We start from the raw sequence: 25134 nt of genomic DNA, 5'->3' as shown, positions 1-25134 counted from the left end.
GTACTGTGTAGCACAGGCAAATATATACAAGATCTTGTGGTAGCTCACAGCGAAAGAGAATGTAACAATGAATGTATGTATGTTCATGTATAACTGAAAATTGTGCTCTACACTGGAATTTGACACAACATTGTAAAATGAATATAACTCAATAAAAAAAATTTTTAAAAAACCTTCAAGAAACTATTAAAAGAAAAAAAAGATACATGAGGCAATTGGTCTTGATGAGTGAGCAAGACCTCAGCAGAAACAGGAGGGATGGAGCATAGTCCCAGGTGGGAGTATAGCCTTGGAGAAGACTCTCTTCCTGAGATAGGAGAAAAGGATTCTATAGGTAAGTTTCAAGGTGGAAGAATAGGAATTTGAGGAAGTCCAGACATTTTCCTCCAAATCTCCCAGGACACTGACTCATAGTAGGTGCTAAGTAAAAACCATATCGCATTTCTGAGTTAAGAATTTCTAAAATATCTTTTCAAAATAATGGCATATTAAATGTGTTAATATTCTTTTGGGAAAAGTCCTTAATCTCAGAAATCTTGTACTGGAATAGAACAAATTTAATTGTTACTCTTTGGCTAATTATATAACTATATCTCCTCTTATATTATGTAAATATTTTATTATAACTTACATGTCAGACTATCAATATATGTAAACTGAATTATTGCAAATATATCTCAATTACACCTCGAAGTTACTTTTAGTTTCCTAGTTTTTTTTTTTTTTTTTTTTTTTTTTTACAAAAAAGAGGGTTTTAAAAATCCATACATTTTGTATCTGAGTGATCTGCCAAAATAACTTCCCAAGTATGCCAATTTATAGAAGAAAAAAGAAACTATCCTATATATTGAAAGAACATCAAATTCAAGACTTTCATAATAATTTTATTTCTCTCATCAAAATATCTGAAGATCAGAATTCAAGTTTCCTATTTGTAGCTGGGTGAAGACATCGTACTGGTGAGACTGAAAACTGAGCAATAGTTTTTGATTGTCTAAAGCAAAGTCAGCAGGCATCATCTGTAATGGGCAGGTGGTAAATATTTTAGTCTCGAGGGGCAGTGGGCGGGCCATACGGTTTCTATCGCAATTGCTCAACTCTGCTGTTATAAACAGCCATAAACAATACTAAATAAGTGGGCTTGGCTGTGCTCCATTAAACCTTTATTTACAAAACAGGCAGCAGGCCAAATCAACCCCCGTTCTAAACAAGAACATTTTCCACAAATCATTTCACTTTCTTTTATGTTGATACCACCCTAGATTCAAACAACGTGAAAATCAGCTTAGACATACAGACCCAATCTTTAACTTCATTTCATAATCTGTGCAATTACCCATTCCTTTGGCACAAGCTCTATGGTAACAATTACTTTATAGTCATTTCCAAAAGAAACTTTTATAGCAAGTTTCTTTCTCGTAGCACTGGGAGCTATATCTCCAACAACAACCTTGTGTCTCCTTAATACTGATGTGATGTCAGATTTCCTGTTTTAACAGTAGTTTATTACACTGGATTTGAAAAGTTTTACATGGTTTTGCATTTTGTAAAGTGTATTTTTCAACATTTGGCTATAAATACACTTTGTTTATACATTCATTTTGATACTAAAATAAAACTGTGTAATTAGCAATTTCAAAACTAAAATTACCAAGTACCACAGAAATAGCATGATGGTCCCTAAACATGGAAATCCAATAATCTGCTGCAATACCTAGGACTCCTCTGTTTTTAAAGTTTTATTCTTGGGGTCTTGGGCCTGGAGAAGCACTACATGGCACATAGAAATAGACACATGAAGTCTACAAGTGGGAAACTGGTGTTTTGAAAGCTCTACGTATTCAGGTTGGCTTCCTTAAGAGGAGTGCAGAATTATTTGGGGGAAGAGAATTCTTTTCTGTTTGGAAATACATTTTAATAAGCCTTTACTTACGTAAAAATAGGTCCCATGTTTAGTCTGGAAGAGAAAGATGGCCCAAAGGGAAGCTGAATTTCTCCTCTTAATAGACAAACAGAATTTGGGCATAGTCTCCTTGTGAGACACAGAAAAGGAGAATCAAACAAGGTCTAAGGAAAGAGGAGGTGGGCTGGCCTTAGAGAGTCTGATGTCACCGGCCTAAAGAAGAAAGGAGCCAGTGAGAAGTCTGCTCTGCTGTGGATTGCTAAGAAATTGAAGAAACAGAAATATGAAACATTGATTCGTACATCACTCTGTGTGCACTGTAATCCCACTGTGATAGTCCAAGCATACAGTCTGGGGCAATTAAACACACTAGCCTCTGGGCAGTGAAGAGGATGTGTCCATGTCCATCCAAGGAATGAAATAGAAGAAAGAGGAGAGTGGTCATGGGAGGTGAGATGAGAGAGAGCCAGGCCGGGAGCAAAGAAACAGACCACTTGTGTCCGAGAGAACTGGTTCTCCACTGACCACACCTTCTCAGAAGCCTGTCTGGCTCCTCCTCATTTGTTAACCTCTAACATTTAGTTGGGCACCAGGACTCCATCCTCAAACCTCTTTTCTTCTCTGCTTATATTCATCTAAGCCAGGACTTTTCAAAATGTGGGTTGTCACCGTTAGTGGACCATGAAGTCAGTTTAGAGGGTCATGACCAGTACGTTTTGTGAAATATATAAAAATATAATTGAAAATGTTGGAATGCAACATACGTGGTAAGGATCGGTTTTGTTTCATTGGCTTTTGAATCGGTGTGTGACTGTGTGTGTGTGTGTGTGTGTGTGTACCACACGACACGCATTTCTTACTGTAGCTGTGGTCCAAAAAGTCTGAAAAGCCTTTCAGACTTTTCACCTACACCTTAGGTGATCCGATCCAGCGTCATGGTTTTGAAACACCATCTCTCTGCTAATGCTTCAAAAATACAAATTCTATTTTCAATGGAACTTGATTGCTAAACTCCAGACTCACCTATCCAGTCACTTACTTGGTATCTCAATTTAGATGTCTATCAAGTGTTTCAAACTAATATGACCCAATCTGAAAAACGAGGTACCACTTCCCCATCCCCTCCCCCTCCCCCAGCTGTGTGCCCTGCCCACTTCTCTTGTAGTCTTCTCCATCTCAAAATAAAGCAGTTTATTCTTTCTGGTTCCTCAAAGCAAAAATCTTGCAGCCATCCTCAACTTCTCTTTCTCTCTCATCCCCCACATTCAATATCCAATTCTGTCAACTCAGATTTCTACATATAACAAGAATCTTCCCACTTCTCACCACCTTCACGGCCTCCACCCTAGCCCAGCTGCACCCTGATATCTTGCCCAGATTAATGCAACAGATTCTTCCTTCTCCCCTTGCCCTTCTCCAGTCTATTCTCAAAAGAGCAACCAAAGTGACCCTGTACAAACATAAATCAGAATATATTGCTTCCCTAACTTGGAACGCCCTAGGGCTTCCCAATTTCATGAAAATAAAATCCAATGTCCTTACAATGACTACAAGGCCATATATGAACTTCTATACCCTACCACTCCCCAACTTTTTGAATACCACTCTCCTTGCTGTCTCTCTCCTCCAGCCACTGTCTCTCTCCTCCAGCCACTGTCTCCTTGAAGTTTGAACTTACCAGACATGCTTGTACCTCAGGGCCTTAGCACATGCTATTCAATTCACCTCAAAGGTTCTTACACCAAAAACCTCCAAGGCTGATTCTATTTAAATGTCACTTTACCAGGCAGGCCCTCTCTCTACTAACTCTCCCTTTTTTCCTATTTTATTTTTCTCCAAAACACATATAATTATACATATCAGAAGGCTTCGATTTTTAACACTTGTATTTACTCATAAAGGAGTGAAAAATACAAGATGTTGGTAATGCACAACTTCCAGAAAATCAAAGATGCTCTACATCTTTGTAGAAAAGAGAAAATAAATGAATGTGAATAAGAGTAAGAGAAATCAGAATGTCAAAGTCTTACAAAAGTGGTTAAAACTTAAAATCAGAGTAAGTATTAAATTCTGAAAATAAATAAAAATCTGAACCTGCAAACAAAATTAATTTAACAACAAATACAGCAATAAGAATTCAACTTGAGAAACAGTACCAAAAAAACCGTCTTACAAAAGACCCATTAATAAGTTGATTTGAAAAATAAAATCTGCATCTTTTAAATAAGACGCCAAAAGTTAATGAGATAAGAAGCTTAAAATATAAAAGGAAAAAATAAAAGATTAAGATTAAAGATATTCTATCAATGATGTAAAAGATTTCACAGGCCAGAAAAAGATGGGCTTACAAATTAAACAAAATTGAAAACAAAGGAATTACCTAAGAAAAACAAGATAGAGAAAAAAATTGGAAGTAAATAAGAACACAAAGTTTAAAAGTTTAGAAATCTAGATGAAGGAGGAAGAGGAAGCAGCATGGAAACTGTCAGGAGTGAAGGTCTGAGGAACATCCAGGTGGCTCGTCTTCTGCTCAAGCAATAAGTGTAGGGCTGGGGTCCCCCTCTGACTTATCTCCTTTCTTCATTTCATATTTTCTACCCCCTCAAGCGAATGCTCTGAATAAGCCAGTTCCATTAAACTTTAAACTTTAATAAGATCTGAAGCTCAATAGCAGGACATTCAAGGCCCTCTGGGACTCTGTCTTGAGACAGGACTGTCTTTCTAGTCCTATCTTCCACATCTTCCCAGTATGACCCTCCTCTCTGTGAGTTCTTAATGTCCCATCACATTCCCACAGCCATGCCCTGCTCACATCACTTCCCTTGCCTGGGACAGACTCTTCACTCTTCCCAGTCATTTCCCAGTGAACTTGTTCCTCAGCTGCCCTCAGTGTCCACGTGTCCTAATGCAGGCTCAAAACCACAGAAAGTGACTCTGAGGCACCCGCCTCCTATCCGTGGATAACTTTTGCATCACGGCAGATTTTTTCTCACTTACACTGCTCTGCTTTTCTTGGGCACTCCAGTACTCTGATTTCACTGTCTTTTCAACCCCTATAACTTCAGCATCACTTGGGAACTCATCAGCAGTGCAATTCTCAGGCCCTACTCAGACCATGACTCAGGTGGGGCTCAGGAATCCATGCATTAACAAAGCACTGGGAGATTCTAATGGTGTTAAAGTTTATGAGTATTGTTTCATTCTGACTGATTCAAATATGCCAGATCATCGGCTCTAGAGTCAGACTTCCTAGGTCTAAATCCTACCTCTACCCCTCTGTATGACTTTGGAAACACTCCCGTATCTCCCCACACCTTAGTTTCCTCATTTGTTAAAGGGAGACAGCATTCAAGTTGCCTGGCCCCCTGCTTCCCACCTCTTCCCTCTCCAGCGTCAGCAGTTAGATTTCTTAAATGGATTTCTGTACATACTTCACTGGGTCTCTTGCACTTCCAAAAAACAACAAACTTACAGTTACCAGGGGAGAATGGGGGGTGTGGAGGGATAAATTGGGAGTTTGGGATTTGCAGACACTACTATATATACAACAGATAAACAGCAAGGTCCTACTGTATAGCACAGGGAAATATATTCAATGCCTTGTAATAACCTAGAGTAGAAAATAATATGGAAAGGAATGTGTATATGCGTAACTGAAACATTACGCTGTACACCAGAAATTAACAAAACATTGTAAACCGACTATACTTCAATAAAAAACACATTTAAATTTAACTTAAAAAAAAAACCCAAACTCTCCGTCATGGCATTCAAGTCAAGTCCCTCATGACTATTCAGCACATTTCTTACCATTTCCCTCCTTGCTGCTCATACACCAGCAGAACTAAATCCCTTCTGGCTCTCTACCTGCCCAGGGAGCCATGCCATTTCACACTGTCATTTGTTAAGCATGTGGCTCACTCTGAAACCCTCCTCCACCACCCTGAATACAGCCAGCAGTCCCTTCCCAACCCACCTCTTCAGTGAAACCCTCCCAGACACCCCTCCTCTCTCCCCACCCGTTCCATAAATGGTCAGTTCTTTCTCTAAATTATCATCCCATCTGCCACATAAGCCAGTTGTAAAGCTGCAGCTCCCCGAGGGGGAAGTGGGACTCTCTGGGGACCCGAGCATGAAGCACAGGATCTGACACGTGGAAGCAGGTGCTCATCAGGCTTCTCCTATGTGAGGGGGAGGAAAATGGAGAGCGAGACGCCAGTTTACTTGCCTGAATCTCCCACTAGGCTCTACTCCGGGAGGGCAGTGACATTGTCTAGCACGCTTTATCGCTCTGTCTCCAGTCCTACCTCAGTGCCTGCCCTATACTCAGTGCTCAAGTATCTGCTGGATAAATGAACGAACAGAAAGTTAACAATCAACACAGAAACGAAGCTTCCTCATGAAAAGGTTGGAAACAGAGTGGCTGAGGAGTATTATCTATTGGGACACTGAGCACTGCCTATAAAATCGTCTCATTGACCCTCACAATGTGTGAAAGTTGGAATGCATCACCCCTCTTTATGAGAGGATAAAGCTGACACTCAAATTAGTTGGAGTAATTCACCTAAGGTCAAATAACCAGGGTCAGAAGTCACATTTGAACTGAGGTTGGTCTGATACCAAAAAATTCCACTTAATTAAGGCTTGGAAATATTTCTCTGTAGGAAGCTTGTTACTTAAGTAATAGAAGCAAGGGACAATACCAATAACTGGGTGCCAGAGCAAAGATGTGACAGTGATGACAAAAGGAAGAAAGGCAGGAGAGATCTGGGTGTTTGGGGGGAGGGGTAATAGGAGGTAAAGGAGACAGAGAAATGGAACAGAGAAAGTCACACCATGCTGAGGACAAACACTGAGAACTAGTATGAATGATCAAACTGAATAACAAGGAGTAAAGGAATGGAGCCCAGGAAGGACAGACAATGACCAAAAATTAAAAAAAAAAAAAAAAAAAAAAAAAACTCAAGGAGACCATTAACAAGGGCAGGAAATGCTGAACAGTTTTGGAAACAATTTGAACGCTATCAAAAGCAAACCCACAGGGCCTTTCTGCACCTTCAGCACCTCCGGCTGCTAAGCAAGTTACAGTAAAATCCAGAAGTAGGGCAGAACAGCTCTGCGTGGGAGTTCAAACCACGTCAGCTCCAGGCCCCGGGGGGATTGCCCCGGGGGCACAGCCAGGGACCTTTCCAAGGTTTGCGAGCTGTAGCAGCAGCAGGCAGGGAGGGACAGTGTCCCAGTGGGGTCAGACAACTGAAGCTGCTGGCCCGTCTTTACTTGACAAGTCTGGAGGGACTCACGGGAATGTTGGAGGGGCTTGTAAGAGGAAAAACAGAAAGTGAAGTTAACATACAGGCAGCAGCTTTATGATGCTATGGCTTCAAATATGACTTAAGCGAAGCTTTGAAGGGTAGGAAGGATGTCAGTGAGCAGAGAGGGATGGAGAGGGTATTTTAGGAGGGGAAACTCCCTGAGCAAAGACTCTAAGGCAGGAATTAGCATGCGGTTGTGTGTGTGTGTGCGCGCGCGCGCGCGCATGCATTTGTGCAAGCAGTGGGGAGAACCAAGGAGGGCCACCCCTGCTTGTCCTGGGAAATAAAAGGGGACTGGATTTTATATATATATATATATATTTATTTATTTATTCCCAGCCAAGTTTGGACTGAAGTTCTGCTTGAAGTGTACCATTCAGATCACAGCATCATTTTAACCAGATGGAACCTCAGAGATCCTCATAGACTCCATAAAATGGGACCAGTGAGTGTATGTGACTTGATCAAGGAAGTGTGAGAAATAAGAGCTATAGCACATTTTCTGTTGTTAAATGCTAAAGAAATGAAAAGATGATGTGATTTGTTATTAGGACATTATTTGACAGGTACTAGGCTCCGCTCCATCCCCCACTTCCTGCCTGCCTTCTGTCCTTGCTCCATCTTTCCATCACTGCTTATACCAACTGAATGCCAAGCACAGTGTAAACTCACACGACTGACATGATCCTCACTGTCACGGACCCTGCATTCTACTGTGAGAGGTGAGAGGGTGTTCACTGTGGAGCAGGAAGGGGCAAGGCTGCCTAGGACTGGTTCAATAAACTGGGCCTGACTCTTTTGTCCCGAGTAAAAAGAAATGGAGTGGTTTGTACTCAGTTTTCATTTCTAGCTCCTGAGTACATTTCTAATTTGTCATAAAGTTAGCTAAGTTTAACAAGAATTAAAACAATGTAAGTAGTTTATAGATTAGTAAACTCAGTGACAAAACATGTGGGAAAGTTTCAGCCTTTGTAATAAAGAACATAATTTAAAACAAGTGTGAAGCACTACTGCATAGTTACTGACTTGATGTAAAAAAAATTACTGAATATCAAGTCATACATTTACAGGACATAAAATAATGAAGTAGTTCAATCACCTTGGAGAGCCATCTGGCAGTATTCATATAGTAAGAGCTATAGGATTTGTCGTATCTTATGATTTAGTCTTCTCATTTTGACCAATATATCTCAAGAAAGGAGTCTACAGAAATACTTATTGAAATGTCAACAGATGTAACAATCCAAGTCCTTTTACATGATTGAAAAGGTAAAGAGAAAACAGGATTTTAGGATCCTATCAAGGGGCTTCCCCATCCTGTTACAACAGGAACAGCTCACGGGGAGGGTCACCAAGGCTCATGCACGTGGGGGAAATCAACACTGAACCTGCGTTCTTCCTGAGGCTGTTATGCAGACAATAGTTCTGGCAGCTGTAAATGGGTGTCCCCTGGGGAAAGGGTTTGGGGTTCAAATTAGTCTGAAGAAGGTTGAAAAGTACAAAGAGAAAAAGATTTTGTCCCATAGGATTCTATGTTCTGTGTTTTTCTGAGAGGTGAAATTCCACAGAAATTTTTCATCAATTTACTTGATAAAGAAATCCTGTTTGCTGGAAGCATCTGGAGAGTCAGTGGTGTATAGAAGACACTTGGGGAAACACTGAAGTTTGTTTTTAATTAACTCTGTAAGAAAACATTCAATAAAACTAAACAAAAGCTAACTGCATTATTCAGTTCTGTCCTCCGATCCTTATTATTTTAATAGTCATCGTACACATACTATTTTATGCTGTTACTTACTTCACATTATCATCATTTCTAATATTGACACAGTTAAATAGATAATTACATACCTACGATTTTGAAATACCATGAAGCACATGCCCATGCTCAATTCAATGACAAATGTGTAATATTACTGTTTAGGATCTGCCGTTCTCAACATGCCTCTTATGTAGAAACATCTCAGGGATAAAATACATTCCCATCAGTGATAGTGGCTCATTTTGGTGATTGTTTCAGAATGCTCTGAGTGAGGGTGGTGAGATGGGGAAGGTTGTAATTGTGAGGAAAGTCATACTTGGTTTTCACTGGCACTCCCCACCTTTTACTTGGAAATCACTTAGACCCTGTGAATTAGACACAGTTCTAATCCTTAAGAAGCTTACCAAAAAAACCCATCAGTTACACACACACACACAAAACTTTAAGGCTGGATGTGCAATAAAATTATGCCACTAAAAAAAAGAAAAAGGTACTCGGAGGTTACACAGAGAAGGAAGACTATTTCTGCTTGGGAAATCTGAAATTCATTTTAAGGAAGATACAGCCTTTGCCTTGTCCCTTTTCTTCACCTGGTAAATCTAATTCATCAGCAAGTGTTACAGGTACCACTTCCAAAAGCTAACGATAAAGAACACCTATTGAGTGCTTACTGTGTGCTACGGACTTTATAAAGTGCTTTATAAGTATTAATTTATTTAGTACTCACAATATTTCTGTAAGTAGAAAGCATTATTCTAATTGCACAGAGAAAGAAACTGAGGCATGATGAAGTCAAGCTGCCAAAGTTCCCACAACTCGTAAGTGTGATGGCAGGGATGATGAACCCCAGTGGTCTCCATTCTAGAACCTCCATCTCAGTGTCTGTGCCACCCCGCTCCCTAGCTCAGAGCCCTCTCCTCCTCCAGTCCGCCCTGTCTGCCCTAGGCGAAGCCCCCTCATCTTCAGGTGGACCTCTGCAAAGGCCTCCTAAATGTTCTTATTGCTCCCACTTTCTCTCTTGGTGAATCCATTCTCCCTACATCGTCCTGAGTGATGGTTCTAAAATATGAATCAGGTCTCCCTCCTCACCTGCACTAAAACCCAAACTTCCTGTCATGACTGAGTAAACAGCTCTGAGTGACCAGGTCACTACTCAGCTTTCCAAACCCATTTCACACCCGGCTCCAGGCACTTCGGCTTCCTTCCCATCCCAGAACTTTCCATCCTCAGGGACTCAGCATATGGCCTTCTCTGCCTGGGGCGTTGGTAGACCCAGACGAGTCTCTGCCTCCATTTCTACACTGCTTAAGCAGGGACAGTAAACACCTTTCCTAACTATGTTTTACGGGGTAAAACACTGAGTGAACACTAAGTAACAATCACATACCAAACACCGTGTGCACCACCATGAGAGGAAAGAGAGGGAATAAAATATTCCAGCTCCTGGTTCTGCCCGTGAAAATCATTTGAAAAATTTCTTAAAAATCCATAATGTACTTTGATGAATGAAGGAAATGTGGTAAATACATACAATGGAATAACAGTCATCCTTAAAAAAGAAGGAAACCCTACCACATCCGACAACATGGGTGAACCTGGAAGACGTTATGCTACGTGAAATGAGCCAGTTACAAAAGGACAAATACGGCACGAATTCACTTATCTGAAGGATCTAAAACAGTCGAACTCATAGAAACAGAGAGTAGAATGGTGGTTGCCAGGTGTGGGGGAAAGAGGGAAATGGAGAGTTGCTGCTCAACGGGTATAAAGTTTCAGTTCTACAAAATGAATAAATTCTAGAGATCTGCTGTGCAGCACTGCGACGGGAGTTAACGATACCGCACTGTGCACTTACACATTTGTTAAAAAGGCACATCTCATGGTAAGTGTCCTTACCATGATAAAAAAAAAAAAAAGCAGGCATTTCAGAAAAAAGGAAGACGGGTAATACAGGTACTAATGAACATGTACTATATAATTCTAATTTTCATTAAGATTATTATATATTCACATAAAAATATATCACAGGTTGATGTTTCAAATTCTTAAATGAAAGCAAACCTATACTATATATATATATATGTATATGTGTGTGTGTGTATGTATATATATATATATATATATATATATGAGGAAATATTACCTGATGTATCCTAAATTACCTTCTGGAAGCAACACCAGATTTAGCTTCAGGAGATCAAGATGCTGAAAATAACTGTTAATGACTAGAGGACCTGGAGAAGTTACTTAACCTTCCTGGGTCTCTTCATTTATAACAAGAGATTACAATCGATGACTACTAGCTTTCTTCCCAAATTTGAGTATCTATGGATTCAAGATTTTAAAAATGCTTTTGTGATGCTAGATTCAAATGTGCTATGGGACAGCTCCCCTTCACCTTGGTCCTGGTTCCATCCAGCAAGGAAGTCTGATCAGCTGTTGTAAAAGTTCCCCAACCTCCCCTCTGTGATAGGTACATTCCATCCAATACAAGGTGTCTGTCTTGGTCAGCTGGGCTGCTAGAGGGTTTTTTCAGCATAGCAGGTGTATGGCTGGGAAAGGGATGATATACTTACACCAGTCCCAGAGTCAGAAAGTAATACTGTTTACTACCTGTCTAGATACTAGGGGAATTTAAATGCCAAAGCAGCTCATTCACAAACAATAAACACCATCTTTAGCAGCTGCAATTAAAAAAAAATAACAATAGCCACAGACTGGGTGGCTTAAACTGCAGACATTTATTTCTCACAGTTCTGGAGGCTGAGAAGTCCAAGGTCAAGATAACAGCAGACTCAGTTCTTGGTGAGGGCCCTCCTCCTGGCTTGTAGACAGTCACCATCTCAACTCACATAGGCTACGTGTGCTCACACAGCCTTTCTCGGGTACACAAAGAGAGAGTGCTCTCTCTTCCACTTCTTACACAGTAATCCTGTCGTGAGGGCCCCACCCTCATGACCTCATCTCAACCTAATTATCTTCCAAAGGCTCACCTCCAAACACCATCACATTGGGATTCAGAGTTTCAGCTAATAGATTTTGGAGGGACACAAACATTCAACCCATTAAAAGTGTTTCTGTCCAACGGCACCAAAAGTCAAAACATTCCCAAGAGCACGTGGAACCCTCATGGTCTCAGGGAACGTGTCCTACACGAAACTCTTTCCTGCTCTTCCTCCTCCTCTCAGGAGCATAACATTGGAAGCTCAAAATAATTATCACAGAAAAACAACATCAAACTTTCATTTTCCAAGCGAGTCACCACAACAAACACACATTCTGGCCTTGGGCTTTGAAGAGTTCCCTTCATTTCCTCTGTTACTGGCTATCAGTGGGTTTGGGTATGACACACCTTCTTTCTCACTCACAGCCTTAAAGGTAAAGGGTACAGAGAGAGAGGGAGACTCACAAAGCGATGACTCATTTTTGCATCTTTTGGTATTTGATCAAATGCCAACAGATGGCAAGAGATAAATAAATGAGTCTTCAATAATGGGCTATGTGGAAACCAGTAACATTATGGGTGATTGTTCAAGTTTCATTATTAATTTACTTCTTCCTAAAATTGTAAATAAATGTGGTATAACAGGCAAAGGACACAATCCTAACACTTTCCGGGAGTGGAGAGAAGTCGCACTTTTCAGCTCCATGTGTCACTTACTCACACACATACAAGTAAGAGATGCGATAATAACTGTTCACCATGAAACCTTAGTGTTTCACATCACCATGGCAAAACGTACATTATTCATGTAACAAACTATGAAATGAGTCTATTTCAAAATGCATTTATTTTTTTTTTCCTTAAAAGCAGCACAAAGGGGAAAATACTTTCTAAAAGGGCCCAGATCAATATCCTACACAACATAACTAGGATACAGAGTTAGAAGGAACCTGAGAGAATCCAGCCCTCTCATTTTATAAAAGCAGCAAATTAGAGTTCAAAGACAAATGACTCGCGCAGGACAACAGAGCCAATGCACAGTCATGCCACAATGAGTTGGGGTCCCTGGAGCCTCATCACAAAGCCCTTTGCAGCACCTCTGATGCCTCTGGAAGCCATGGTCTCGGCGCTCCTAACCTTTATGCCCCTGGATTATGACAATTAGAGAAGAGACAGAGGATGGAATAGCAGTCCTCCTTTATAAGCATAGTATCAAGAACGTAATAGGCACTTACAAGTATCTGTGAAATATATTTAAAAAAACTTCGTTATATTGGACAAAAAATTCTGAGCTTAAAAAAAAAGTTGCAAGGAAGAGAACAAGCAGGATTTTTCTACATTTTCTTTGATATATTTTAAACTCTGTATGAGCTGGGACTATGTCATTTGTTTCTTTTGGCACCTCCAAATCATAGTACAAGAAATTTTGCTACCAAGGCCTATTTTTGATTCTGATATCAGAGCACACAATATCTAAAATAATTGTTGTATTGCTTCTTGGGGTGGTAAGCTGTCTGGCAGATGAAGTTTTGTCGCTGTTAATAGTTTTGTTAAGATGTATTCACATACCATACAATTCACTCATTTAAAATGTACAACTCAGTGACTTACCATGTAGTACAACCATCACCCCAGTCACATCACCCCAAAAAGAAACCTCACATCCCTTAGTCATCACCTCCACCCCACCAACCCCAGGCCCCAGCCCTCGGCAACCACTATTCTGCTTTCTGTCTCTACAGATTTGCCTATTCTGAACTTTTCATATATATGGAGTCACACTATATGCAGTCCTCTCTGTCTGGTTTCTTTCACTTCACAAAATGTTGTCAAGGTTCATTCACATTGTAACATGTATCAGTACTTCATTCCTTTTTACAGCCAAATAATATTCCACCATCTGGATACATCACATTTTGTTTACCCATTCATCAGTTGATGGACATTTGGGTTGTTTCCCCTTTTTGACTATTCTGGATAATACCAATATGAACATTCATGAACATATTTTTTTGCAAGGACATAAGTTTTCATTCTATTGGGTATATATCTAGATATGAAACTGCTGGATCATTGGCAGATAGGACTTTATTCATGGAAATATTTTAGTTAGCTGGGTATTTGTTATTACATATTCAGGAAATAGGACACACAAATTCGAACAAGATCTGTCTCATATAAATTGTTACCAAGCCTAAGGGAGGAATTTATCGTCTTGGTTGCCCTGGCTCTAAGTCCAGGGCCAGTCCTTGCCATTTTCCTATTGCAGACCACCCCACATTTCCCTGGCACACCTCTCCCTCTACTCAGCCAATCCAATGGATGATTCTGAAAACGCATACTTAATATTGGGAACTTCACTTTCCCTTTCATAGGGGAAAAAAATCTGTATCTATCTATCTATCTATGTCACCTCACACTTTCTCAGACAGGTTCTTAAAGACACTTGAGCCACCTGGATAATCTCAACAAAACTTTACATTCTGAAGTCTGAAGTAAAAGTACTAATTGCTAACTAGCAGATTGTTTGTGGTTAAATGTACAAAACAGCAGAGATAAAATTTACGTGCTATAGAGATACAATCCTCTCCAGACTCAAAGTGAACTCCAATTTGGGTCCACTTTATAAAATCTAGAATACGGCCTTACTATTTTTAAATTGTAACAGAATTTTATATACATTTGTTTTCAAAAATCTAGTCATACGTTTGACTTAATTGATATTTGGTTCTTCATCAGCAGGACAACTTTCCTGCAATGTGCAGCCTTGTTAATTAGGCAAAATAAGATCCACGTCTTATGCTTTATATCTGCTTTATGACATAATTTCCAGGAACTCACTGTGGTGAAAACTGGGGACTTTCTGCACCAGTGTGTTGGACTGCATCCTCCTCGACCTCACCATCAACAATGTTGATGATGACTCTCCAGTTGTGTTCTCAAGGTAGCACTGGCAGTGGTGGCCAGGCTCTCAGGAACCTACTCCACCAGAAAGTACCTGATGGTGATAAGATTGTGCTCTTCCTATCTCTCTCTTCAGAGAAAAATTAAAGGTCTTTGTTAACTGTTACTTACCAGGTTCATTTAAGCCCCTGGCTGTTGATCTTCCAAATCTGACAATTCAACTGAAAAGTCAGGCACTTTTCTTTGTGTTTAATGCTCTGAATGGCAGATTAAGACCCAGTTGGTTCCTAAACTCTTAGCTCAATTATGTTATGACTTTCACACTAATTATAACCTCAGTGCTTTCTCAGTTATAAACATGTCAAATATAATCAGTCCCATTTTATCACTCATGGTCAGGATTATCACATTCAATTCAGAGGTCATGTGATACTTGGAAAGATGATGACTTTGGAATGTCTAAACTCAACCCCTGGCTATTCTATTCTCAAGATGAGTAGTTTGGATAAATCACAATCTACCGGAACCTCAGTTTATTCTCTAATAAATTGGAGGTAATTATAGTATGGCAGAGACAAAAGATGTATTCACCAAATCCTATCTTATTTCCTTTCACCCTAATCAACAGAAAGACTACATTTCTCAGCCTTCCAAGGAATGAGCTAGAGGCCATTAGCAATAGGATGTGGACAGGGAGATTTGATCTTTTAAAACATCCCATGGGGACTTCTGGCTCTGGCTCCTCAAGCTATGGTAAACTCAGAAGCCATGTGTTGAAAGTATTCCATGTTTTCATAGATTCTACATTTGTCTATGTGGTATCAATTGAATCAGAACCAAACTAATGGCCAATTACACCCCCTCTGTGATCCAGCTTTCAAGAGCACACACAAAAAAATTGTGTCACAAATTCTACAACCAATCCCATATTCATATCCCCAACTACCTTTTCTATCTAATTCTCACAGACCAAGACAAGATTTCTGCTGTCTAAAATCACTCAGGGCCAGGTACCAAGGAACTAGAGACCACTGCGATAGCCCAGGACCCACCAACATTATTGAGAGCAGTCCTAAAGCAGCTTCCCTGCCCTGCCCTGCCTTTCCCATGAAAACACCATCAAGGCTCTGAATCTATGCTTTTCCCCTTATTCCTACTTCCACCTCCAAACTAACTCTGGTCTTTCCCCAGGTGGCCCTGCTTGGAATGTCATGCCTCTTATTTCTAGGGGAACTGAGAGTAACAACAAACTTTTCTTTCAACAGCATTGATCTCTTACATTGTCACTCAGTCACCTATATAAATTAAGACCCAGGCACAAATCAAGATGATGGCCTCATAAGATGAAGAATCCTTCCTGACCAGCATTGGACTTTGCATGACTGGGTGATAAATGTTTGTCTGGCTAAACTGCTGAATTTCTAGGGGAATCTGTTACTACAGCTTACCTGAACCTGTCCTCAGATTTCAGGTGTCTTTTAATGATTAGGAAAAAAGTTAATGTGTGTAAACTACCTAACAGTTCATGGTACAAAGTAGAACTCAAAAATTGGTACTTGTTATGATGATGACTCAATAAAAATGTCTAAAAGTAATGTATGAAAATTAAGCAAGTATGATCTGTTTATTTTCCATCAAGTGAAAATAACAAAACAGATTTTTCCCAAATATGGAACATATGTTTGAAACATTGACTTAAAACAGATTGTGGTGTACCAAAAATGCACTTTGGCAATTTGTTCAAAGAGATAGGGAGTCACCCTCCACAGAAACTGGAAACAAGAACAAAAGACCTGACTCTTCTTTGGGAAGGGCGCTCCCTGGGCTAGACATCACAGACAGAAAACAAGAATGAATTCAAATGAACACCTATATCAAAATACAAGGGCAGATGCTATAAATAATGGGCATTGCTTACCCAGGAAGTTTCTTCTGACGTGGACAGTCTACATGGCCAGGAGGATTTATTTATTAAGAGGTGGTTAATGACGCATAACGAGCCACTGAGTTTGTATAACTTTTGACAGTTTACAAAGCACTCCCACAAACATTCGAATAAGAGCCATATGAAGTGATAGGAGAAGTCATGTGCTATTAGTATACAAAAGAGGAGTCCCTTGTGTGCAACAGCAAATGACTCCCCCTGCCCACTTCATATGCTACTTCCAGAACTTAAAAATAATATTTACTAACAGTCAGGACAAAGTTAGAGGCGTTAGGATCCGTACAAGTAATCTACAAACTTGCTACTCACAGCTTATCTATGGACCAGCCACACTGATATCACCTAGAGCTTGCTAGCAACATGGACTCTCAGGCCCTATCCCAGACCTACTGAGTCAGATTCTGCAGTTCCGCAAGATGCCCAGGTGCTCATTATGCTCATTAACACTTGAGAAGCACTGCTCTACAAGGGTGTTTATAATTGTGCACCTGAGATTTAGGAACTTCTGAATTAAATCAGGGAAAACAGCATGAAGACTTAGGAGACTAAAACACGATTGCAGCTAATAAATCTGAAAACCAGCCATTTTAGTGTATTTTATCTGAAAGTGAAAACTATTCATGGGAAGGGAGACAGGCTACTTGGAGTCTGGGAAACAGAAGCCCTAAAAGCAACAGTTTTGCCTGTGTCTTCTGTGCCATTTGATAAAGATAGTTCTCACTGACCAACATATATGTTTGCTCTAAGATGATGGATGCATTTGGTCATCAAAGTTGAACACCCTACGTAATACCTTCATAATCTAATTTTATGTTTTTCATTTGACTTTCTGATTATAATTTTACTTCCCATCTCATGTAGTTTTTCTTCATGGAAAGAACTGACCAAATAATTAGACCAAAACATTCCAGATCTCTAGCACATTGTACCTTCCACTATAGCTTAATATATTGGCTGCCTAGTTTTAAAATCAGTTAACTGTGAGTGGTTAGGACAAACAGGTCTACCTGAGTCTACTATGAATGCACTAATAAACTTTGTTTTTCTGGACACTGATGACCACTTCCTAGAAACACGGCTGTGTGAGGTTACGGTGGAAGGGCAACATGGTATGTCTGGACAATGACAACAAACATTTATTAAGCACTTAAAACAAATAAATGTTTGCCTCTATTAAGTAATTGAATTCTCATAAGTCATATATTATTTTCACCATTTCACAGGTGAGAAAACAGAGGCACAAAGTCATTAAGTAACTTGACTAAATTATAAGGTGACAGAAATAAGGTTTTAATCCAGGCAGTCTGGCATCAGAGCCACCTCTCTTGACCACCTTGCAATATTTCTTCCAGCCTGTCTCAATAATTGTTAACATACTGGCCTCTTCCTCTCTATCTGCCCTGCTCATTCTTTTTGGGTTATATTCAAAAACATTAACAGACCTAAAGTACCAGTAACTAGAGCTCTTGATATAACCAAGAGATTAAAGCTCCAAGCCTTAGTAAGTGACTCTTCTCCTTATGTGGCTGAGAATGCTCCCCTGGGGCTTACAGGTTAAACTGCAGATATGCTAAATCCTAAAAAGGTATTCTCTACTTTGCACTTCCTTGGATTTGCTTCCCCTGGTCTTGAGAGTGGAATGGTACAGAAGCCAAGGCTGGACAGGGCTGGGAAAGGGGCAGGAGACAGAGCTGTGGTGGTGGCAGCTTAGGCAAAGATAAGTCTAATTAACTTGACAAGCAGCACTATTGAGGTTTGAGCCAGGAGTTCTATGGAAATGCTAAATGTGCTTTGCCTTACCTGGACCTTCATTCATTTATTTCTCTTGGGACCATCCCAAGAAATGGCTGTAGCCACAACGAATTCACGGATTTGCAACCCTAGATCTCTGGCCAAATACCAGTACTAACCACATGACAAACACAACAGAAATAGCATGTCATTTTACAGATTAAAAAAACTGGTAATCTGTGGAATGAAGATCTTTACCTCTATTCCTGAGATGGGCAGAATGGACCTGGAACAAGTTCTCTATGGTGTCTCCTAGAATCTTGTAGTTCTCTGCTACAGATGACTAGGATTGTCCAGTGACTTGTCCACAATTGTGACATTAGATCAATGATTTGCAGTCTTTTCTCTGCCCAGCACACCTATCAGAAACAACACATTTCTGTCGGTTACAGTAACACTTCAAATGAGACTTGTGTAAAACTACAGATCTTCCTCAACTTCTTTGGGGTTACATCCTCATAAACCCATCCTAAACTGAAAATATCCTAAGTCAAAAATGCATTCAATACACCTAACCTACTGAACATCATAGCTTAGCCTAGCCTACCTTAAATGTACTCAGAACACTTACATTAGCCTATGGTTGGGCAAAATCATCTAACACAAAGCCTATTTTATAATAAAGTGTTTGACTAGCCCACGTAGTTTATTGAGTACTGTACCAAAGTGAGAAGGAGAATGGTTGAATGGGTGCAAAAGGGTTGTAAGTATACGGGTTGTTTATCCTCACGATCCTGTGGCTGAAGTGGAGCTGTGGCTCCCTCCTACTACCCAGCATCATGAGAGTACTGTTATTGCCTATTGCTAGCCTGGAAAAAGATCAAAATTAAAAATTCAAAGTAAGGTTTCTACTGAATTCATATCGCTTTTGCAGCATCATTAAGTTCAAAAATTCTAAACTGAATCATGATAAATTGAGGACGATCTATACACATCCCTGGCTCCCTTCAATACAAAATAATGAAGTCATGTTGCTCAGTACTTTTCTGATGCATTTGGAAACATGCTAAATACATGTCACTGTTCTAGGGGTTAAAAAACAGTTTAGTAAAAATGGGCAGCAGTGTGAGATTTCAGTATAAGCTTAAACTGAGAGCAAACACTTAACTAGTTCTAACATGTTTAATTCCTAATAAGTGGGTTTCTCCTTCTTTCCCTCCTGGTTCTTGGCAACATCAAAGAAACAAAGATTAAACAGGCAATAATTAATAACTGCAGTGATTTACCTCATTCTATGTTAGAAAAGTAAAGTAATTTAGTTTGTTATTTATCTATAATTTATTTAACCAATCTCCCAATGTTTCTAAATATTTGTCATCTATCTATTGATCTATCTAATTTACAGTTATCTAGAAAACACTTAGGATAACTTCCCAAGAGTCAGGAGGGACTGGTTTGCATGTGATCACCTCAGCAATGAAAATACTAGCATTTCGTGTTAACTAATTTCTTTGCAAATATTGATCATGGTGATTGATGGGCTCATTTCCTCTTTATAAGGAATTGTACAAGCTTCTAAGTATGTATTTGCTTAATTTTTTTTTTTTAGAAACTAGATTTAGAATTCCCACAACATGCAAAGTTAAACAACTCACCTCTTTTAAATTTGACCTAAAGTATCAAAAGGTTTGTAGAAAATGAATTCATTTCTGACAGTTTATTTTCTGCATTTCTGAACTACTGCTTATTTTTTCAAAGATTTAATATTTTAAGAAGCATAAAAATTACTGATTTATGTGCAGAGTACAAGACACTGTGATGAACTGTAAAAGATATGTCCATGAAACATTAAGAGGATACCAGATAGTTCACCACATCAAAATGAGACTCAACAATAGATATGTCTGTTTTTATGCCAATCCCACATTGTTCTGATTACTATAGCTCTGTAGCATTGTCTGAAGTCTGGGAGGGTTATTCCTCCAGCTCTGTTCTTTTTCTTCAGTATTGCTTTAGCAATTCTGGGTCTTTTGTGATTCCATATACATTTTAGGACGTTTGTTCTAGTTCTGTGAAAAATGTCATGTCATTTGATAGGGACTGCATTAAATCTGCAGATTGCCTTGGGCAATATGGCCATTTTAACAATATTGATTCTTCCAATCTGAGAGCATGGGATGAATTTCTTAAATCAATGTTTTGTAGTTCCTCATGTATAAGTTTTTCACCTCCTTAGCCAGATTTATTCCTAAGTATTTTATTGTTTTGGATGCAATTTTAAAAGGGATTGTTTCTTTATTTTCTTTTTCTGCTATTTCATTGTTAGTGAAAAGAAATGCAACTGATTTCTGTATGTTAATCTTGTATCTTGCTACCTTGCCAAATTCTTTTATCAGCTCTAGTAGTTTTTATGTGGAGCTTATAGGGTTTTCTATATACTAGTATCATGTCATCTGCATATAGTGACAATTTTACCTCTTCTCTTCCAATTTGTATTTGTATCCTTTTTATTTCTTTTTCTTGCCTGATTGCTGTGGCTAGGACTTCCAAGAATACATTGAATAGAAAATGGACATATGGGTCAATGGAACAGAACAGAGGGCCCAGAAATAAACCCACAGAACTATGGTCAATTAATCTCTGACAAAGGAGACAAGAATATACAGTGGAGGAAAGACAGTCTCTTCAGCAAGTGGTGCTGGGAAAACTGGACAGCAGCATGTAAATCAATGAAGTTAGAACACTCCCTCGCACCATACGCAAAAATAAACTCAAAATGGCTTAAAGGCTTAAATATAAGACAAGACACAATAAACCTCCTATAAGAAAACACAGGCAAAACATTCTCTGACATAAATCTTAGCAGTGTTCTCCTAGGGCAGCCTACTCAGGCAATATAAATAAAAGCAAAAATTAACAAACGGGACCTAATTAAACTTATATGCTTTTGCACAGCAAAGGAAACCATAAGCAAAACAAAAAGACAACCTATGGAATGGGAGAAAATATTTGCAAATGATGCAACTGACAAGGTTTAACTTCCAGAATATATAAACAGCTCATATAACTTACTAACAAAAAACCAACTAAATACAAAAATGGGCAGAAAACCTAAACAAGCAATTCTCCAGTGAAGACATACAAATGGACAATAGGCACATGGAAAAATGCTCAATAGCTCTAATTATCAGAGAAATGCAAATCAAAACTACAGTGAGGTTATCACCTTACACAACTCAGGATGGCCATCATTCAAAAGTTCACAAGTGATAAATTCAGGAGAAATGTAGAAAAGGGAACTACACTGTTGGTGGGAATGTAGTTTGGTGCATCCGTTAGGGAAAACAGTATGGAGATTCCTCAAAAAGCTAAAAATAGACTTACCATATGATCAGCAATCCCGCTGCTGGGCATATCAGGAGGGAACTCTAATTTGAAAAGATACGTGCATCTCAATGTTTTTAGCAGCAGTATGTACAACAGCCAAGACATGAAAGCAACCTAAATGTCCATTGACAGATGACTAGATAGAGAAGCTGTGGTAGATTTATACAAAGGAATACTACTCAGCCATTAAAAAGGAAGAATGCCATTTGCAGCAACATGGATGGACCTGGAGATTGTCATACCAAGTGAAGTAAGCCAGAAAGACAAAGAAAAATACTATATGATATCACTCATAGGTGGAATCAAAAAAGGGAAAAAAGAGGACACTAATGAGCTCTTCAACAGAAACAGACTTGCAGACATAGTAAACAATCTTACGGTTACCCGTAGGGAAACAGGGTGGGAAGGGATAAATTTGGGAGTTTGAGATTTGCAAATGTTAGCCACTATATATGAAAATAGATTTTAAAAAATTTCTTCTGTATAGCATGGGGAACTATATTCAATACCTTGAAATAACCTTAAATGAAAAAGAATATGAAAACAAATATATGTATGTATATGCATGACTGGGACATTGTGCTGTACACCAGTAATTGACACATTGTAAGTGATTATATTTTAATAAAAAAGATAAATAAAACTCAACAAGAATGGAGTTGGTAGAGAGTTTTGAAGGAGGGGGAAGTGCAGTTTTAAATGAGGAAAGCTAAATGCCATAAATTAATCAATTTAAATACCAGGTGAAGATGATCAATGTGTAAGAGCATACCATTAGAAGTAAGTTACAATTACAACAGCTGCAATGCCAGATATTCAGGATAAAAGTTAAAATCAATTCAGTGCATATAATCATTTTAATAACTGTTAAGATCAGCTAGAAAAAGTTCATGTTATACCTTGTATAACTATAAGCAAAGGTGAAATGAACAGTTTTACATTTATATTTATTTTGGTGCCAAGCAATTATTCTTTCAAGCTTCTAGAACTTCCTGAACCAGCCAAAATCGTTGCATTAAATGTGATCCATATCAGCAACTTGGCATGCAAGTTTGTGTGAGTTTCCTTTTCCACCAAGTGCCTATTTCCCAGGATACTGCTAACTCTGGGTATTTTTTTTTAACTAAAAATTTCCCTAACTGCTAAGCAACAAAATCATATCACATGATTTTAATTTTTTATTTTCAGTACAGTTGAATACATTTTTACATGCTCCTCAGACTTTCGTGTTTGTTTCAGAAATTTCCTGTTTATGCCTCCAGCCCATTTTTCCGTTAGAATACTCATTTTTCTCTTACTGACCTATAAAAGCGTTTATATATTCTGAGTATTTATATGCCATGTATGTTCAAGTATTTTTCATAATTGAAAAATTGCATTCTAATTTGTTAAAACAACTCTGGTCTATTGAAGGCCGAGTTAAAAATGATTTATTAGGCTCAGAGCAACAAATGTGTATCTAGCTGACCTCATATACTCATTGGCTTTCAATAGCTCTTCTGTTTACCTCGAAGGTAGAAGTCTCCCCAGGTTCACACCTGGGCCCTCTTCCTTTCTCTCCTTGCATATCTTCCTTCAAAAGTTCAGGTACTTCAGTAGTTTTCATAATTCTAAGCTGGTAACTCCTAAATCTATGTGACAGACCTTGACTCAGTCTACCTTATAAGCCAGTAGTATGGTTTCACCTGCCCGATGAACCCTTTCGTTAATATTTCATTCATTCATTCACCTACTCAAATGCATACAGAATCTCTTGAGCATACCTAGCAAATATGAAGTATTGTGACATTTCATCATCTCAAATTCAAAGATTTCAAACCAAAGTCACCTGCTGCCCCACAAACCATCCTTCCTCACCCATCTCCCTTTTTTGTTAATTGTATCCCCAAATTTCTGCTGTTTTATCTAAAAATGGCATGACTCCTTGCTCTCTGTTGTTACCACATGCAATCAACCTCTGTTCACTTTTCCTCTAATGGCTCAAAAATTAACTCTCCATTTTTCACACAACTGCCATTCTAGTCCAAGCCCTTATCGTCTGGCACCTGCTGAACTGCTTTAATTTCCCATTGGCCTCACTGATTCCCACCTGTTTCTCACTTCAGTCATATCTTGTGCTGGATTCCTCTTCTTACAGGATGGCTCTGAAAATGTTGCTCCTCTGTTCAAGATTCTCAAATGCTTCCTCTGCCTAGGAAAATAAGCCCCTAACCCACCTGCCTCTCATTAGAAGCTTCTAGTAAGCTGATTCTACCTGTCCTAACTCACCTCCCACTACTCTGTCAGACACAATGTTTGCTTAGTGTTGTTTCTGCTTTGTCCTTCACACAGTCCATCTCGCCTTTGCTCATCAGTTCTGCTTGATTATTCTCACTTCTATTAGTTCAAACCTCATCCACCCAACTCTTCACAGCACAAGTCCTCTCTCTTCCAGGAAACTGGCCCCAACTAAAACCATAGATCAGTTTTCTTAGAACTGAAGCAGACTTCACAGAGTACCCTCTAGAACTCCAAGCCTCAAAAATCTTAAATTCTGTTCAACAAAGTTATCACTCATGATGCACAAAGTCCTGTGCTAGGAACTGGGGTGGGGGTGTGAGGAAAATGAACAGATGTGATCCCTCCTCTGGAGAGGCTCATGCCCACTGGACTGGACAGTTCCATAAATATATCATTGAATTAAAACATGGGAAATTCTAAGTTGGAGGTAAACACAGTGCTGTTAAGAGTGAGAAAGGGAAGCATTTAATCCAACTAGAGGTTCAGAGAAGGCTTCCCGGAAGAGAGATCATGTGAAAGGGATATTAAAAGATAAATAAGAGTTATTAAGACAAGAATGGTGGGAAGAGAGTTTAACACACAGGGAACAAAATAAAGCCAGAGACATAAACAGTGGGAAGGCAGTAAGGAATTAAAGGCAATGTGATTGGACTGTAATGTTGGGAGCAGAAACTGGTGAGAGGTAAGACAGGAAGCAACCAGAGGGAGTAAACTAGACAGGAAGAGTTATGTGAATTATTTTAAAAGCTTTGCTCTCTGATCTGTAAATGATGAAGAGTTGCTAAAATTGTTTAAGGACAGAAGTTAAATGGTGGGGTTTTACAGAGTATTCTCTCTACATTGTAGAGGCCAGATTAAAGGGACACAAAATAGGAGAAAGGAGACTAAATCTTGTAATGCTCCAAGCGAGAGAGGATTAGGACCTGCAAGAGGATGTTGGCATTAGAGATGGGACTGAAAATATAG

At 39.1% G+C, this 25134-nt stretch overlaps 1 long non-coding RNA gene across 4 annotated transcripts in view; it reads right to left on the bottom strand.

Annotated features, from left to right (window-relative positions):
- Positions 1-25134, bottom strand: part of LOC105070279 (uncharacterized) — a 309633-nt gene that overhangs the window by 250063 nt on the left and 34436 nt on the right. For all 4 annotated transcript variants that reach the window (XR_012501382.1, XR_012501385.1, XR_012501383.1 and 1 more), the window contains one exon: positions 18760-18920. This is a non-coding gene — a long non-coding RNA (uncharacterized LOC105070279). The remainder of the gene's footprint in view (positions 1-18759; positions 18921-25134) is intronic.

Source organism: Camelus bactrianus, chromosome 21 (assembly GCF_048773025.1).
Source record: "Camelus bactrianus isolate YW-2024 breed Bactrian camel chromosome 21, ASM4877302v1, whole genome shotgun sequence".
Lineage (NCBI taxonomy): Eukaryota > Metazoa > Chordata > Mammalia > Artiodactyla > Camelidae > Camelus > Camelus bactrianus.
This window is presented reverse-complemented; position numbering and strand designations above follow the sequence as displayed.